The sequence below is a fragment of the Ovis aries genome, chromosome 12 (assembly GCF_016772045.2).
Source record: "Ovis aries strain OAR_USU_Benz2616 breed Rambouillet chromosome 12, ARS-UI_Ramb_v3.0, whole genome shotgun sequence".
Taxonomy (NCBI): Eukaryota; Metazoa; Chordata; class Mammalia; order Artiodactyla; family Bovidae; genus Ovis; species Ovis aries.
The window spans coordinates 18,761,858-18,778,395 of NC_056065.1; the positions used below are offsets into that span (position 1 = coordinate 18,761,858).

General features: G+C 38.4%; 1 protein-coding gene and 1 non-coding gene across 2 annotated transcripts in view; one reads left to right on the top strand and one right to left on the bottom strand.

The window, feature by feature from the left end:
* USH2A (usherin) overlaps nucleotides 1-16,538 on the bottom strand; it is a 983,289-nt gene that overhangs the window by 646,282 nt on the left and 320,469 nt on the right. The gene's annotated exons all lie outside the window — the stretch shown is intronic.
* Nucleotides 3,866-3,937, top strand: TRNAC-GCA (transfer RNA cysteine (anticodon GCA)). The gene has a single exon. It is a non-coding gene; the product is annotated as a tRNA-Cys (tRNA).

The following is a 16,538-nucleotide window of genomic DNA, read 5'->3' on the forward strand; positions in this document are numbered from 1 at the left end:
GATTCCTTCCCATTGTTGAGTAGTATCCCATGGCATGGATATACCACAGTCTGTTCATCCATTCACCTATGGATGGATATTTGTATTGTTTCCAGTTTTTGACTATGCTAAAGTAGGGGCTATGAATATTTATGTGCACAGACTAATTCCTGAATCTCAGAAGGCTCCATTTTGCTTTTGTTCAGTTACTATCCATCTCCTGTCTTTCATCACACTGATTCACTTTCTGATTCTTCAAATTTATATAAATGGATTACCAGGCTCTTGTGTTTCTAGCCTCTTTCTCACAGTAATAGGTTATGAAATTTACTCATGTTGTTGTGTGATGCAATATTTGGTTCATTTTTATTGCTATACATAATTCATTGAATTAATATATTATAATTTATTTTCCATTATTTTGTTGGAGGAAATGTGAGTTAACAGTTTTTGATTGTCAAGAATATAAAGTTTCTAAGAACAACCTTGCACATGATTTTGATACACATATATATGCATTTATTTTGGATATCTATGTGGCAGTATAATGGTCTATTTTTGTCTATGCTTATACCAAAACTATGCTCCCTTACCTACTGCAGCTTTATAAACAGTCTTGATGTGTCATAGTGTAAATCCTCCAGCTTTGTCTTTCTTCAGTTTAACCTTGGCTACTCTAAGTCCTCTTCTTTTCCATATACATTTTACAGTCAGGTTGCCAATTTCCCCCAAATCCTGGGATTTTTCCTGGAACTACTTGAATTCTACAGATAAAATTAGAAAGATTTGATATTTAATTGCATTAACATTCAGAAAACGAAGATCATGGCATCTGGTCCCATCATTTCATGGGAAATAGAGGGGGAAACAGGGGCAACAGTGTCAGACTTTATTTTGGGGGGCTCCAAAATCACTGCAGATGGTGACTGCAGCCATGAAATTAAAAGACACTTACTCCTTGGAAGGAAAGTTATGACCAACCTAGATAGCATATTGAAAAGCAGAGACATTACTTTGCAAACAAAGGTCTGTCTAGTCAAGGCTATGGTTTTTCCTGTGGTCATGTATGGATGTGAGAGTTGGACTGTGAAGAAAGCTGAGCACTGAAGAATTGATGCTTTTGAACTGTGGTGTTGGAGAAGACTCTTGAGAGTCCCTTGGACTGCAAGGAGATCCAACCAGTCCATTCTAAAGGAGATCAGTCCTGGGATTTCTTTGGAAGGAATGATGCTAAAGCTGAAAGTCCAGTACTTTGGCCACCTCATGCAAAGAGCTGACTTACTGGAAAAAACTCTGATGCTGGGAGGAATTGGGGGCAAGAGGAGAAGGGGACGACACAGGATGAGATGGCTGGATGGCATCACGGACTCGATGGACGTGAGTCTGAGTGAACTCCGGGAGTTGGTGATGGACAGGGAGGCCTGGCCTGCTGCAATTTATGGGGTCACAAAGAGTCGGACACAACTTAGTGACTGAACTGAACTGAACTGAACTGAAGTCTTCGTATCCATGAACATGAGTATCTCATCATTTATTTAGGTTTTCTTCAACTTTTCAAGGAAACACTTTGTAGTTTTCATTGCAGAAGTCTTGCATTATTTTTTTTTAACCAGGTTTGTTTCTAAATCTTTTATACATTTTGGTGAAATTATAAGTGGCACTAATTTTTTTCTTTTCCTGATTACCTTTTGTTATTCAACAGAAACATTTGATTTAGGAATAGTAATCTTTACACAAAATCTTGCTATATGTACTTATTAAACTGGAGGCCTGGCGTGCTGTGATTCATGGAGTCGCAAAGAGTCGGACACGACTGAGTGACTGAACTGAAACTGGATAGCTTATATACCATCTTGATTCTTCTATATGCAGTCATGATATCTGCAAATAAAGATAGCCTACTTCTTCTTTAACATTCTTAATGTCTTTCTTTTTTTTTTTTTTTTTTGCTACATTGTTCTGGCTAGTACCTCCAATATAATATTGAATATAGTTGGTGATAGTGGACTTCCTTGTCCTATTCCTGATACCTGGGAGAAAATATTCAATATTTTATACTAGTAGTATTTTATAAAAAATATATTTTTATTAAAAAATAATGTTTAATTCTTAGTTTGATGAGAACTTTATCAAATGTATTTATTGAAATCAAAGAGATAATTTAAAAGGTTTCATCTTTATTAGGTTAATATAGTAAATCATATAGATATTTTGGTCTTCTCTTCCTTTTATCTTTTTCTATTTCATTAATTTTTGCTTTTATTTTTACTACTTCCTTCTTTCAAATTTGGGGGCTTCCATTTGCTTTTTCCAGTTTCTCACTGAATTAGAAGCTTACATATTTGATTTCTAACTATTCCATTTACTAAAACATACATTCAAACATTCATAGCTTAAGATTCGGTTCAGTTCAGTTCAGTTGCTCAGTCATATCCTACTCTTTGCAACCTCATGAATTGCAGCACACCAGGCCTTCCTCTCCATCATCATCTCCCGAAGTTCACTCAAACTCATGTCCATTGAGTCAGTGATGCCATCCAGCCATCTCATCCTCTGTCCTCCCCTTCTCCTCCTGCCTCCAATCCCTCCCAGCATCAGAGTCTTTTCCAATAAGTCAGCTCTTTGCATGAGGTGGCCAAAGTACTGGACTTTCAGCTTTAGCATCATTCCTTCCAAAGAACACCCAGGACTGATCTCCTTTAGAATGGACTGGTTGGATCTCCTTGCAGTCCAAGGGACTCTCAAGAGTCTTCTCCAACACCACAGTTCAAAAGCATCGATTCTTCAGCACTCAGCCTTCTTCACAGTCCAACTCTCACATCCATACATGACTACTGGAAAACCATAGCCTTGACTAGACAGACCTTTGTTGGTAAAGCAATGTCTCTGCTTTTCAATATGCTATCTAGGTTGGTCATAACTTTCCTTCCAAGGAGTAAGTGTCTTTTAATTTTATGGCTGCAATCACCATCTGCAGTGATTTTGGAACCCAAAACAATAAAGTCTGACACTGTTTCCACTGTTTCCCCATCTATTTCCCATGAAATGATGGGACCGGATGCCATGATCTTCGTTTTCTGACTGTAGTGCTTTAAGCCAACTTTTTCACTCTCCTCTTTCACTTTCATCAAGAGGCTTTTTTAGCTCCTCTTCACCTTCTGCCATAAGGGAGGTGTCATCTGCATAGTCTACTACTATTTACTCCCATCAGGGATAGAGTCGAAATTTTTTTCTACAGAGATTCGAATTTAGGTATTAATTTAATTCTAGATCTCCTATTCTAATATATTCCAACTCTCTGTTCATATTTTGCATCTTTTCATTTATTTTATTTACAATACTAATCATAGCTGCTGTTGCTGCTGCTGCTAAGTCGCTTCAGTAGTGTCCGACTCTGTACGATGCCATAGATGGCAGCCTACCAGGCTTCCCTGTCCCTGGGATTCTCCAGGCAAGAACACTGGGGTGGGTTGCCATTTCCTTTTCTAATGCATGAAAGTGAAAATGAAAATGAAGTCGCTCAGTTGTGTCCAACTCCTAGGGACCCCAAGGACTGCAGCCTACCAAGCTCCTCTATCCATGGAATTTTCCAGGCAAGAGTACTGGAGTGGGTTGCCATTGCCTTCTCCAATCATAGCTATTTTATACATATATAATTTTCATATACAAATTTTGTGTATGTGCATATATATATCAAATATGTCTAGATTACTTGAGGATCTGTATTTTTTCATTTATTAAGGTCTATATTTTTGGTATTCTTGGTAATTTTGCATTGAATAGCAAACATTGTGAATTTTAGAAGTGTAGACTGTTGTTAATATTATCTTCTTGCAGCAAATATTTAAACTATTCTGGTAGAAAGACAACTTTTACTCTACTGGCTTCCCTGGTGGCTCAGATGGTAAAGCGTCTGCCTGCAATGCGGGAGACCCAGGTTCGATCCCTGGGTTGGGAAGATACCCTGGAGAAGGAAATGGCAACCCACTCCAGTATTCTTGCTTGGAAAATTTCATGGATGGAACCTGGTAGGCTACAGTCCATGGGGTCGCAAAGAGTCGGACATGACTGAGTGACTTCACTTCACTTCACTTCACTCTACTGGCAGTTCAGATGAGTTGAGGGTTTACTTCCTGCTTTTGGATGACTGCTCTATTTCTCATTTGTTCCCACTGCTACAATTTCAGCTGAACATCTGACATGTTTACCATGGGCCTTCCTCCTTGGTAGGCTCTAAACTCTAATTTTTTTGTCTTTCAAAGCCAAGCTTCCTCCACCTCCACACCCAAGACTATGCAATATAGGATTAAACAAATAGAAGGAAAATACAGAAGATAAATAAAAAGCTCATTGAAATGGTTTTTCTTATTTCTATTAACTTGATCCCATAAGTCATGGCAGTCCTAGTTAAATAATACTGTCTTGATACAGTCATATTATTAAGAAATTTTATCCAGCTTTTTATTTTTTCTCAGCAGGAGGATTTTTTGACATGCATCACAGCTGGAGTCAGGAATCCCTTGCAATTATTTCATTACATGTTTGATGCCTGATTTCATTGCAAGCTTCCAAGCTCCCTAAGGTTAGGGGCTGTGTCTGTTTCATCCAATACTGTTTCTAAAACACCAGTCATAGCATCTGGCATGCATGCGTGCTAAGTCACTTCTGTCCTGTCCGACTGTTTACAATCTCATGGAGTGTAGCCCTCCAGGCTCCTCTGTCCATGGGACTTTCCAGGCAAGAATACTCGAGTGGGTTGCCATTTCCTTCTCTAGGGGATCTTCACAACCCAGGGATTGAACCCGGGTCTCCTGCATTGCTGGCATATTCTTTACCATCTGAGCCACTGGGAAAATAGTAAAGATTCACAATACATCCAATAATGATCAGGCTCCTCCATTTAAAGTTGGAGGTAAAAAGCAGAGTCAAAAGTTTGAAAATAAATGTGCAGAAAACAGAAGGGGAAGTCTAGTGAGAAATATTTAGTTTATTTATATGTTTAAAAGGATATAATGATAACATTATTATTTAGGGGCACACAGTTGAGGATTAGAAATAGCCCTTCTTTTGAAAATTATTGATAATCTTAAAGGAAGCATTTACAAGAAAGCAATGGGCAAAAAAAATACAAGTGACAGATTAAGGAGTGATTTGTTAAAGTGAAAGTCCCTCAGTCGTGTCCGACTCTCGCGACCCAATGGACTATGCAATCTGTGAAATTCTTCAGTTCAGAATGCTGGAGTAGGTAGCCATTCCTTTCTAAAAGGCATCTTCCTAACCCAGGGATCGAACTCAGGTCTCCCGCATTGCAGGTGTATTCTTTACCAGTTGAGCCACCAGGGAAGCCCAAGGAGTGATTGGTAGGTGAGAATACTGACACATTGAAAGTGTCTTCTTTTTTAAGGAGCGTGATAATGAGGAAAATACAAGAAATAGCCTTCAATTTATAAGTGTATGTTAAAATGTCAAGTAATCACTCACAATTCAGTTATGAGAGATAAAACATCTAAGTCTCTAGACAAGGAAGGCAACTTAAATATCGAACTTCATAAACTGAATAACATGAAGTGAAAAGTCAGAGAGATCTGGAGTAGACAGAGGTTATAAAAAGAATATCATCAAGATTTATGTGGTTTCAGCACATAAAATACATGCATGAGTGTTACAGCACATAGTTCAAAATCCTGAATTCCAAAACGCCAGCCATTAAATGCATATATAATGATGACTATTATGGTATTGTGTGCTAATCCTTTATGGTGATTTCTGCCTTGAAATCTTATGATAACCCACTTTAGAGATGAAGAAACTGAGCTGGAGAGTAGAGAAACGACTGAGGCAGAGTTAAACATCAGCGTGCAGAGGAACCAAATTTTAAATTTGGGGAATCTAACTCCAGAACCTGCACTCTACCACTGCTGCATTCCTTCTGAACAAGAATGTCGGTGTTAATACCACCATTGCCCTTAAAATAGAATTCAATCAATTTGATGCTGTTAATCCATCCACAGCATTGATCACTGTTGTTTCTAAGGCACTTCCAAGATTAAAAATGCTTTTTATTGTACTGTATATGTTTATTATGATTGCCATCCTAAACCTATCGCAGTAAGCCCTAATGATATGTATAGGTAAAAGTGTCAAAATATTCATTAACCTCAAAATTTAATAAACCTAAGGAGATCCTGTGTCTAAGACATAGGTAACATCCCATTTCCAATAATATCATGTGACAGATAGGGTGGGTGAGAAAATGACTCTACCTGTAATAACAGAGAAGTAACATCACCAGCAATTAAGGGCCATTAATAAGAATCTCGTTTTCCCTCTAGTACTATATAGTTTAAAAAAATATTTTCTTAAACATCTTGGGCCAACAGAGACTAGACAAATTGAGTTATCACTTTAAGCTGTCAGTATTTCCAAAAAGGTAGCTCTCAACATTATGTGATGTGTTCTAATGTATTGCAAATCTCATTAAGTAATTCTTATAGCTATGCAAATTTTCTTATAGATTTTTCATTTTCTATCCAACTCATTTAGCTAATTCTTGATTCAACATTATTGGACATCTGGTTTGGGTCCTATGACGTGCAAGGCACAAATGTTGTAACTAAAGAAAACGGTCATAATTTCAGTCTATTTGGGATACAGATAAGTGATCAAGAAATTGTAAAGGTGTATGATGAATGTCAAAATGAAGACTCTCGGTTTTTGTGATCATACGTTGGACAGGTCCCTAATCTAGCTTTGGTATGGGATAAGGGGAAACTTTGGGGAAGCAATTTAAGGAACAGCTCAGTTGACATTTTAATGATCAGTAGGAATTAATCATACCAAACATCCTCTTCCTAAAACACAAGAGAAGACTCTACACGTGGATGTCACCAGATGGTGATACCAAAATAAGACTGATTATATTCTTTGCAGCCAAAGATGGAGAAGCTCTATACAGTCAGGAAAAACAAGACCAGGAGCTGACTGTGGCTCGGACTGTGAAATCCTTATTGCAAAATTGAGACTTAAGTTTAAGAAAGTAAGAAAAACCACTAGATCATTCAGGTATGACCTAAATATCCCTTATGATTATACAGAGGAAGTGACAAATATATTCAAGGGATTAAATCTGATAGACAGAGTGCCTGAAGAACTATGGATGGAGGTTCATAACATTGTACAGGAGAAGGTGATCAAAACCATCCCCAAGAAAAGGAAATGCAAAGAGTAAAAATGTTGTCTGAGGAGGCCTTACAAATAGCTGAGAAAAGACAAAGGACAAAACCCAGCTACTAAAGGTGAAGGAGAAAAGGAGAGATATATGCATCTGATGCAGAGTTCCAAAGAATAACAAGGAGAGATGAGAAAGCCTTCTGCAATGCAAGGAAATGGAGGAAAACAACAGAACAGGAAAGAATCGAGATCTCTCCAAGAAAATTAGAGATACCAAGGGAACATTTCATGCAAAGATGGGCTCAATAAAGGGCAGAAATGGTATGGACCTAACAGAAGCAGAAGATATTAAGAAGAGATGGCAAGAATACACAGAAGAACTGTACAGAAAGGATCTTCATGACCCGGATAATCATGATGGTGTGATCACTCACCTAGAGCCAGACATCTTGGAATGTGAAGTCAAGTGGGCCTTAGAAAGGATCGCTACAAACAAAGCTAGTGGAGGTGATGGAATTCCAGTAGAGCTATTTCAAATCCTGAAAGATGATGCTGTGAAAGTGCTGCACTCAATATGCCAGCAAATTTGGAAAACTCAGCAGTGGCCACAGAACTGGAAAAGGTCAGTTTTCACTCCAATCCCAAAGAAAGGCAACGCCAAAGAATGCTCAAACTACCGCACATTGCACTCATCTCACACACTAGTAAAGTAATGCTCAAAATTCTGCAAGCCAGGCTTCAGCAATACGTGAACCGTGAACTTCCTGATGTATAAGCTGGTTTTAGAAAAGGCAGAGGAACCAGAGATCAAATTGCCGACATCTGCTGGATCATGGAAAAAGCAAGAGAGTTCCAGAAAAACATCTATTTCTGCTTTATTGACTATGCCAAAGTCTTTGACTGTGTGGATCACAATAAACTGCAGAAAATTCTAAAAGAGATGGGAATACCTGCCAGGAGCCAGCGTGAGGAATTCCACCTGTGACAAGGTCATGCGGCAAGAGCTCTGATGGCAAGGCTAATCAGACCTCAGGATTTCCCCCTGGAATTTCCTGAGCATCCACCCCATCAAAAAATAAGAATCTGCCTGCTTTTCCACTCTTCTGACATTCTCTAGAAAAAGTCAATTCAGGGCCTTAGTCTTCTGCATTTGAAAGAGTGTTTCAATCCAAAAACCCCTCTGATGGCTTTCTAGCCTGCCTGTGATTGTTGGAGGCCTCCTGACCGCAGGAGGCACAGGAAGCTTAAAACATCCTATGAATGTAGGGGCTTCCGAAGAGTCAAAATCATTAGAATAGGACTGATTAAAGGTTTCATTTGTTGAGCCAATACTTGGTGCCAAATTTTCATATCCTTTATTTTTAGATATAGTTGGTACATAGAAAAACAAGTAGTAGACCTGGTATTAGCAACATTAGATCTTTGAGTTAAGTACCTTCTTTGTTATAACCCACTGCACCTTTGTTCTATAGAGATGTAACTTTAGCACTTTAAGGAGATGCAGATTAAAGAAAAACACTTCAGGGGAAATGAAATTAACATTCATTAAGGAAGAGAGCCAAAAAGTGTTAACAAGCCTCTTGGCCAGAAGATAATGTAAATCACCTGAGACCTTTCATATACAAAAAGATATACAGAAAGTCTGGGCTGTGAACGCTACATAATTTTGTATTACCCATTGATCTCTATGTATAATCAAAAGCATAAAAGGCCTTGAAGGACAATAGAAGGAGAGCCAGTTGCTGGACTGGTTTCCCCCGTGTCTCCTCTTTACTCTAATTTCAGGCTGAATTCCCATCTGGGGCATGGAGGCTCACTATGTCTACTTACTTGTCCGGCTTTTAAGATCCGTAAGAGAGAGAGCCCAAGGCGGGGCACTCTCCGATATTCAAACGGGTGCCAGTGGCCTAACGTAGATGGTGCAAGCTCCTTGTCTGGAGCTTTATTGGTTTTCCACGTAACCCAAGTTAATCAGCCTCTTCTCTCCACTTAATCTTCCTACTACACTATTGTTTCTCAATCTAATCTTATATTAATAAACAAGCCTTTCCACGTCAGTGCCGTCCACCCTTCGAATTCCCTGGATCCACCGGCAAATACCAGACCACCTGACCTGCCTCTTGAGAAATCTGTATGCACGCCAGGAAGCAAAAGTTAGAACTGGACATGGAACAACAGACTGGTTCCAAATAGGAAAAGGAGTACGTTAAGGCTGTATATTGTCACCCTGCTTATTTAACTTATATGCAGAGTATATCATGAGAAATGCTGGGCCGGAAGAAACACAAGCTGGAATCAAGATTGCTGGGAAAAATATCAATAACCTCATATATGCAGATGACACCACCCTTATGGCAGAAAGTCAACAAGAACTAAAAAGCCTCTTGATGAAAGTGAAAGAGAAGAGTGAAAAAGTTGGCTTAAAGCTCAACATTCAGAAAACGAAGATCATGGCATCCAGTCCCGTCACTCCATGGGAAATAGATGGAGAAACAGTGGAAACAGTGTCAGACTTTATTTTGGGGGGCTCCAAAGTCACTGCAGATGGTGACTGCAGCCATGAAATTAAAAGACACTTACTCCTTGGAAGAAAAGTTATGACCAACCTAGATAGCACATTCAAAAGCAGAGACATTACTTTGCCGACTAAGGTCCATCTAGTCAAGGCTATGGTTTTCCAGTAGTCATGTATGGATATGAGAGGTGGACTGTGAAGAAGGCTGAGTGCCAAAGAATTGATGCTTTTGAACTGTGGTGTTGGAGAAGACTCTTGAGAGTCCCTTGGACTGCAAGGAGAGCCAACCAGTCCATTCTGAAGGAGATAAGCCCTGGGATTTCTTTGGAAGGAATGATGCTGAAGCTGAAGCTGAAACTCCAGTACTTTGGCCACCTCATGCGAAGAATTGACTCATTGGAAAAGACTCTGATGCTGGGAGGGATTGGGGCCAGGAGAAGAAGGGGATGACCACTGGATGGTATCACTGACTCGATGAACACAAGTCTGAGTGAACTCCGGGAGTTGGTGATGGACAGGGAGGCCTGGCGTGCTGCGATTCATGGGGTCACAAAGAGTCGGACACAACTGAGCGACTGAACTGAACTGAAAGGAACATTTCATGCAAAATGGGCACAATAAAAGACAGAAATGGGATAGACCTAATAGAAGCAGAAGATATTAAGAAAAGGTGGCAAGAATACAGAGAAGATTCATTTTAAAAATTTCTTAATAACCTGGATAACCACGAAAGTATGATCACTCACCTAGAAACAGACATCCTGGAAAGTGAAGTCAAGTGGGCCTTGGGAAGTATCACTACAAACAAAGCTAATGGAGTTGATGGAATTCCAGCTGAGCTAATTCAATTCCTAAAAGATGATGCTGTGAAAATGCTGCACTCAATATGCCAGCAAATTTGGAAAACTCAGCAGTGGCCACAGGACTGGAAATGGTCAGTTTTCAGTGCAATTCCAAAGAAAGACAATGCCAAAGAATGCTCAAACTACCACGCAACTGCACTCATCTCACATGCTAGCAAAGTAATACTCAAAATTCTCCAAGCTAAGCTTCAACTGTATGAGAACTTAGAGCTTCCAGATGTTTAAGCTGGGATTTAGGAAAGGCAGAGGAATCAGAGATCAAAGTGCCAACGCTCGTTAGGTCATAGAAAAAGCAAGATAATTCCAGAAAAACATCTACTACTGTTTCATTGAATATGCTAAAGCCTTTGACTTTAGGATCACAACAAAGTGTGTGGATCACAACAAACTGTGGAAAATTCTTCAAGAGTTGGGAATAACAGACCACCTGACCTGTCTCCTGAGAAACCTGTATGCAGGTCAAGAAGTAACACTTAGAACTAAATATGGAACAACAAACTGGACCAAAATTGGGAAAGGAGTATGTCAAGGCTGTATATTGTTATCCTGCATATTTAACTTATATGCAGAGCACATCATGTGAAATGCAGGGCTGGATGAAGCACCAGCTGGAATCAAGATTCTTGGCAGAAATATAAATAACTTCAGATAGGCAGATGATACCAATCTTATGGCATAAAGCGAAGAGGTACTAAAGAGCCTCTGGATGAAAGTGAAAAAGGAGAGTGAAAAAGCTGGCTTAAAATTCATCATTTAGAAAACTAGATCATGGCATCTGGTCCCATCACTTCATGGGAAATAGATGGGGAGACAATGGAAACAATGACAGACTTTATTTTCTTGGGCTCCAAAATCACTGTGGACAGTGGCTGCAGCCATGAAATTAAGAGAAGCTGGCTCCTTGGAAGAAAACCTATGACCAACCTAGACAGCATATTAAAAATCAGAGACATGGCTTTGCCAACAAAAGCTGTCTAGACAAAGCTATGGTTTTTCCAGTAGTCATGTATGGATGTGAGTGTTGGATCATAAAGAAAATTGTGCACCAAATAATTGATGTTTACACACTGTGGTATTGGAGAAGACTCTTGAGAGTCCCTTGGACTGAAAGGAGATCAAAACAGTCAATCCTAAGGGAAATCAATGCTGAGTATTCATTGGAAGGACTGATGCTGAAGTTTAAGTTCCAGTACTTTGGCCACCAGATGCCAAGAGCTGACTCACTGGAAAAGACACTGATGCTGGGAAAGATTGAAGGCAGGAGAAGAAGGGGATGACAGAGGATGAGATGGTTGGATGGCATCACCAACTCAAAGGACATGAGTTTGAGTAAACTCGGAGATTGTGAAAGAGAAGGAAGGCAGGCATGCTGCAGTCCATGGAGTCACAAAGAGTTGGGCACGACTGAGTGACTGAACAGCAACAAAGGTATTAATCAGGTAATAAAAAAACAGAAGAAGAAGAAGTGCTTGCTACTAAAGGATGGCATTTCAAGCAAAGGTATCAGTATCTTCAAAGACCTAGGCCTCCAAGAAAGTGTGGTATATTCAAGTAGCTGGGACTGAAAGATAGACACACACCTGGAGAGTAAGCTAGGAAGTACACAAAGAGGTGAAGCTGAATGGTAAGAAAGTAAGCAGAAGAGAGTTCATGGGGCGTCTTATTAAGAAACTTAAAAAAGGTTTTAAACAAGAGGATGATAAGAAAGGTGATTAATTTGAATAAATAGTCTGTAAAGGAGTCACAGTTTTGGCTTAGAAACCCACAACATAGACCTGGATGAGGAAGTAGCTATAGGGCTAGTGGATATTTCTAAGAAATATATACATCGAATATAATGGCTGGTGGAGGACCAATTAACAGACCACGAGGAAGGGAGTGAGAAGCACTGTTCAAAGACATTTCCCAGGTGTCTGTCTCAGATACCCAGTTATATTCACTTTGGTAAACAAAGTGGTAAATCTAGAAGAAGGAACAGGCTGGAGGAGGGCCAGGTATGAGGAGATTGAGAAGCCAAGAAAAGGGCATCTACATTTGTTTTCCATCTTCTGCCCCATTTAATGGGAGAAGCATTAAATTATCCATCTTTTTAAGCTTCCCACAAGTGCTAATCTTTCGTTTATCACATTCTCCTATGACCCATTTTATTTGTGAGGATGACATGGCCACCTCTGCCAGATGACTTATCACCCAAATGACTAAGCAGGTATATCTTCTCCCTTTTCCTCCTCCTGCCTTTCTTGTGAGGTTGCACTTAAAGTCAAAGAGACTCCAAAGTGAGACTGCGCCGTAGTCCAGAGAATGTTCATAACTGAGTTTCCTTTCTTGAATCTCAAAACAAATACCTGAGGGATATGTTTGTAAGCTTCCTTCAACGTGTTCTTCATAATATCACTTGATATTTCCGTACTGCAATGGAGCTCTTCGTGCATGATCTTATAAACATTTCTTCAGACCACTAAAATTCAGGTTTTGAAAGATCCAGAATTTTGACAATGATATTACTGGAATTCTTTCTATCTGATTGGAAATGAAGTTGATATTTCCCCAAAATATTTTAACCTACAAGTATATATATATATTTTTTTCAAAAACTTTGAATTGCAGAATAGTAGATTTACAGAGTTACTTTTTCTGCTGTACAGCAAAGTGATTCAGATAAACATATAGACACATTCTTTTTTATATTCTTTTCCATTATGTTTTATCACAGAATATTGAATATGGTCTCCTATACTACTTGGTAGGACCATTTGTTTATTCATCCTTCATATAATAGTTTGCATTTGCTATCCCCAACCTTCCAATCCCCCAATCCCCAGTCCCTTTGCAACCAAAAATCTGTTCTTTATGTCTATGAGTCTGTTTCTGCTTTGTAGATAAATTTTCATTTGTGTCCTAGTTTAGATTTCACATAGAAGTGATCTCATATAGCATTTGTGTTTCTCTTTCTGACCTACAAAGTTAATCAATATTTTTTGAATGTTACATTTATCCTAACTGATATAAAATAATTTTAACTACAGATCTTTAAATATGTTTAATTTATTCTGAGAAAACTCATACAAAATTATTCATTTTATTAAATCAAATAGCAATCACCTTTATAGACACTAGTTTTGCCATCACTGCTAACCATTAGGATTCTTTTTCCACTGTAAGTTCCTTTCCACCCATTTAAATTGGATGGAAAGAGAACTAAAATTATTCTCTTATTAACGCTGAATGTTTTTAAGAGACAGGAATATTTTTCTTTCACAATGAAGCCTTAAAGAAGATCCCAAAATGGCCAACATATTGTAACAAAAAGACACTGGCCAATGTAAGTACTATAGGTAAATTTGAGACTACTAGGCAACCTGGGAATGGGGCGGGAAGTGTGTGTTTGAGAATGTGGAATGAGTGCGTGAGAACACGTGTACAGTAGTATATCAGGCAACAATACATCTTGATTTGGTAATACAAGAAATGGGGGAAACCAGATGCTTTCAGCTGGTTAAAAGAGCATTAGCAGCTAACAAAAATAGTTTATTGCAGGGAAAAGATTATTCTGTCGTATTGACATGGTCAATGTTGGGTTGGATTTCTGGCCACCGAAGACTGTTGAGCAGAAAAGATGCTATTTCAATATATTTGAAGTTATCAAGCATTACTGTCTACTTTGGTGTGTTGGTTTTTCACTCTTGCTTCTTCTCTCTGAGCTCCTTTCTACTATCTGAGCTCCTTTAGGCTTCCTAGCTTTAGGAAGAAAGAAAAATGTTTCATTAATTATGAAATTATGTACTAATCTGTTTTAGAACCAAGGAGAGGCAAACTTTAGACTAGGAATAGGCAAACTACCAGCCTGCTGCCCATTTTTGTAAAGAGAATCTTTTTGGGACATGGCTCCCTTCTTTGTTCACACACTGCGGATGGCCGCTTTCATGCTACCATGATAGACCTGAGAAGCTGTGGCAGAGGCCTCGTGGCCCATACAGTCAAAACCACTGTCTGGACCTTTAGAGGAGAACTTCATAACTCTCCGCTCTAGACTGATTTGAGAGAAGTTTACAGAAAAGGAAGGGTTCTTCATGCAAAGGCAAGTTTGCAATTTCATTCATTCTGACCATCTCAGCAAAATCAAACCCCCCAAAAGGTATAAAAATTTTGATGAGACAAAAAGTCCTGGTGAAATGATTGTTTCATGAACTCAGAGATAAAATTCTGAAGTGAAACAACTTAGTTGCAGACCAACCTACTGTTAACTTTCCAAACACAAAGCAACATTACAGAAGTGTGCTTCAAAATTAGTCACCTTAAAAATGCAAGGTTAAAACAAATGTAGTCCTCTGAAGCCAGCCTTTATGATGAATACAGAAAAAACACAGTCTTCTCCCATCTTTCAATATTATCTGAAAGCATGTCTAAGAGCTTACCTCTCTACCAAAGGTAATAAAAATTAAACAATCTTAATAGTCATTTCTATCTCTAGTTATCATGGGTTTGACTTCTTTTATTCTAAGAATATGCATTTCATCCTTTTCCCGCTCAGTCAATAAAGATGAGCTCAACAGACAGTCACATCTCTTCTGATTCACGTCAGAAACACCCATGGACTCTCATTATTGCTTGAGCTCCATTTCTTTACTTTGTTTCCAAGTTCTACATTCTTACTCTGCCTTTATTTTTCTATATCATTATTGCCTGCTTGTTAAACTGGTAGGCCAGATAGTTGATGCATATATTTGCTTTTCATCAAATGATTTGGTTGAAATCTAACATCAAAGCTTAAATAAATTTGTGGTTTAAATATGCTTTGAAAAGACTTGGCATTTTATTTAGTATTTTCTTTCTTTTCTTTTAGAATTTTCTGGCAAAACTACTTGTTCCTAGACAGAGGAAAACAAATAGTGGGACACCAAGGGTATTGAAGGTCAGAATTAATATGCTTTTACTAATTAGTGTATCTGAAGAAGTTTGCCCTACTTATACCTTCATTATAACTGCTTAGAATCAGCTTTCCTTTAATGTGGTATTTTAGTGTCTCAGTTCACTAAAAATAATATAAGAATAATAAAGCATAAATATAGCAAAAATATAAAATATATGCTTTTAAAAGATATTGATTTGGGGGTTGCATTTCTCTCCTTATGAGTCAGTAATTAATTGTATTTCTGGATCCTAAAGCATTTAGTTCAGCCATTTTAGGCAAGGCAAATACTAAGAGACAAAACTGTAAGATAATCATTTGGTGTCCTTGAACGGCATTATTATGAAGAAAGTGTACAGAGTTCTCATCTGCAAGATATTCAACATCAGTAATCACATTTTTCATGAAGACAAATAAAAGGGAATTACATCCAGGTGCACATGTGTGCTCATCTCCCCAGTGGGTTGCTACAAAGATCTCCCCAAAGGCAGTTCCTGATTTCTGGGCAGGGTCACCAGTAAAGGCAGTATAAAAGGCTGGTGTGATTGGCATCTGGATACTACAATAGTCAAACCTTCCCCCAAATGATCATGGACCTGTTTTCGCTAATAGGAAAAAAAGTGACAAGGAGAGAAAGGGTCACCTTTGGAATGCCAATCTGAGAAGTATTATAGTTTGCTATTTGTACCAGGTTCCGTTTGGATTACTAGTGAAATTCTTTTTGTAAGTGGATTTACTCTGCAATCCTGAAAATAAGCAAAAAAATTTTTTTTCTCCAGAATTGCTCTGTTACTGTTTTGGAAAGACAAAGTACTGTTAACCCCATGCAACCAGGGGAATAATTCATTATGAGTGTGCACACTATTTTCCAGTTCTAAAATCACAATCATGAAATTATGTTGAACTTAGGTCTTATTTAAACCCTCTGATATAACCCAAGATTTGAGTATCCATTTTATATTGAGCAATTTTCCCCATATCACTCAAGTTATTCCTAGAATTTGCCCCATAAATTATTTGTATTAGTAGAGAAAAAGAACAAAATTATGTTAATCCTAAATCGTGAATGTGGTAGTTTGAGCTTTCTTTGCATTGCCTTTCT